Below are 3,324 nucleotides of genomic sequence, written 5' to 3' on the forward strand. Positions count from 1 at the left end.
TGTATGTGCTTTAAATGTGTGGGAAAATTCATATACTGCTGTGGTCTAAAGCTGTCTAAACAGGATTTGAAGTCTTTGGCCAGAATATTATTCCTTCCAAGTGTATCTCACAGTCCTGAAAAGTAATGAGCAGCTAGACATCCCAGAAGCCCGTGCCAGGAGAGGTCAGCCCTGCCTGTCTTTTAGGAGAGATGGCGGGGCCCTTCTTCTGACTGCAAACGTAAGCTGGAGAGATTAAGAACATCTTCAACTTTTGGCTGTGGCTCAGTGGAAGAGTAGTTGTCTTACAATCTGAAAGTTGTGGGTTCGATTCTTCCTCCTGCTACATGTCGATGTGCCCCTCGGCAAGGCACTTAACCTTAAGTTGTGTTTGTGTATAAATGTGTGCACGTCTGGACATAATTTATCTTTTATAGTTAGACACACTAACGATCAGTATTAAATTCAGACATGAGAAACATATTGCTCCTTAGTGTAAGCTCTGTTTGTAATCTAGTGGCCGGGGGCAATTTTGTCTGAAAGTCATAAATCAGAAGACGGAGGTCTCGTCTTTTTGCCCTGGCAAACATCTGAAAATGCGAAAAGACTTGTCAGACATTGCCAATGATTTTTTTAAATGACCATGTCAATTAAAGGTAATTTAGGATACAGCTTGTTAAATAAAGCTCTCCTTCTGACACCCTAATTATCTTTAATTGTCTGTCAAGGGAATATCTTCCTGCCATAGGTCTCGAAGGAAAAGCCTTGGAAGCTGTGGACTTCATCAATCTGGATTACTGAGAGCTAATCCTTTTACTGCTAACTGATTTGTTGAATTATTGGTACACAGACTGATGAATTTTGCTGCTTGTGGTTTTGTTTAATCAGGAAATAGTTTATCAATTTTTTTATTTATTTATGATGAAATCATTAAGATTTATTGTTTTACTCCTGCATATTTAAGTGATGTAGAAAAATTCTGCATTTCAGGTGGCTAAACAAACATACTGTAAGGTGAACAATTTAAAGTTATATAAACAAGAAAGGTTACAGTCAGATGGTGTGTGGTTATGTTGGGTTAATTGGAGACTACATTGCCATTAGATTGCCATTCTTGTGAATCTGGTGGCTTCTCCAAGTAAGCAAAAAATAGGGCATAATTTGGTATTTAAATAGAATAATGATCTAAAACATAGAGACATATCAATACAGATGTGGTTCACCGAACAGAAAACCAGCCCTCTGTCAGGGCCACTTCAGTCCCCAGATTTAAATCTTACAGAAAACCCAAATGAACAGGAAGCAGCTGAAGGGAAGAGACTAATAAACTTAGTTTCCATGTGAGATTATGCTACAGCGATAAATGATCAAATACTTTATTTCAAGGTTTTTACATCTTTACCAGAGGTGCCAACAAGTGTAGAAAATCGATGGAGGATTTTGATTAATCAAACCAACCACCATTGACACTGATCATAGGTGTAGAAACCCTAAATGTTCTTGTTATGGGTTATTAACTTATCAACCATATCAGAGCAGCTGTGTATTTGTTGAATGCATGATTCAAATACTGGCATCAGACTTGGAATTTTAAGTCAAGTTACCAAGGCTATCAGGGCAGGTTTCATAACTAACCAACTTTCTCTTTCGTAGTTTCAGCTGAAGATCCAGATCCTTAACTGTTTTTCATAAAAAATCTATTCCAGTCATCTTCAGTCTAATGTAGATCAGAGTTTTCCATGATGAGGTGTTGTAGAGTGAGTTCACCTAGAAGACATTTTAAAACATTTATTTTTCATGTAAAAGTTTCCTCAATTTTTTTATTTCCTTAAAGATTTTTTATAAACAGTCATGGGAAACATGGACCTTCTGACAGGCAACAAGTCTCTGTTTTACTTATGTTGTAGGTTTTCAGAAGATAATCGGGAACCAACAATTAGGGTAGCTTGAGTTATAAAGTTGTGCTAATAAGTTTACATGCCCTCGCAGAAGCTTAGATTTTTATTGGCTGTTTTCAGAGACTATTAGTAACAATGCTAAACCTGTTGATAATAGTGGGTGGAAAGAGCCATTAATCACCAAACAACAGTTTGCTCTTTTCAGTGACAACAGAAACCTTTCAAATTACCCTGATCAAAAGTTTACATAACCTGGAAGTTTTGACCTGCGAACAAAAACAAAAGTTGATATACATGAAAATGAAAGACCCAGACCCCTGCATGTTTCATCCAGTGCTACACTGATGTTGCTGCATTCTGACAGAAAGGAAAACAATTATCAAAGGCTTTGAGACGGAATATATTTGAGCTTTGGGAATGCCAACCAGCAGCATTCAAACTCTAATTAGGAAGTGTAAAATGAGGGATTCTGTTATAACAAAGCTATGGTCAGGTAGACCTACAACAAATTCTGTCAGGATGCATAAGACAAATCCACAGAAATATTAGTTAACATACAGGGCTTTCTCAAAATATTGATATAGCCGTTTCTAGATGCACAATAAGGTGTCACTCAAAGAAAAATAGGCTGCATGTTCGAGTCACCAAAAAAAGAGCATTACTGAATGAAATAAAACCTGAAAATCTCTGTGACAACGTTATTCGGAGGTCTAACACCAACATTGAAATTTATGGCTACTTTCATATATTTGGAGATGAGAATACAAGGCCTAGGATGAAAAGTGCACTATTCCTCTTCTGAAACATGGACGTAAACACTGATGTTTTGGGCATTTGTGAGCTATAAAAGCCCAGGAATCTTGGTCAGAACTGATGGCAAGATGAACGCAGCAAGTCATAAGACAATATCAGAGAAAAATATTGACGAAATAATAGGCCAAGGCAATCTGTCATAGGCTAAAGCAGTAAAACAGGAAGGTTCTGGAAGGGTCGTCACCCTCTCGTAACCTCAGTATCATCGAGCCATTTTAGGGAGATCTCAGATGTGTAGTTCATGCAAGACAACCCAAGAATTTACATGAACTAAAGCTTTTTGCCAAGAAGGAGGAACTCTGCCATCTGAGAAAACAAAGTGCCTCAACCACTACTTCCACAAAAGACTTCAAGCTTTCATGTTAAAAGGGAGATACACAGTATTAAAAGCTCTGTTAAGTAAACTTTTGATCAGGATTAATGTGGTTGGCCCAGTGGTTAGAGAACAGGGCATTTGCATCCCGGAGAGTACCCTGTTTGAATCCCACAGCCTGCCACTCTGGGTCCCTGAGCAAGACCCTTAGCCCCTGAATGCTCCCCGGGCGCCGCGCAATGGCAGCCCACTGCTCCCTAAGGGATGGGTTAAATGCACAGGATAATTTCTCCATTGTGAGATCAATAAAGACTACATTAT

The sequence above is a fragment of the Girardinichthys multiradiatus genome, chromosome X (genome assembly GCF_021462225.1).
Source record: "Girardinichthys multiradiatus isolate DD_20200921_A chromosome X, DD_fGirMul_XY1, whole genome shotgun sequence".
Taxonomy (NCBI): domain Eukaryota; kingdom Metazoa; phylum Chordata; class Actinopteri; order Cyprinodontiformes; family Goodeidae; genus Girardinichthys; species Girardinichthys multiradiatus.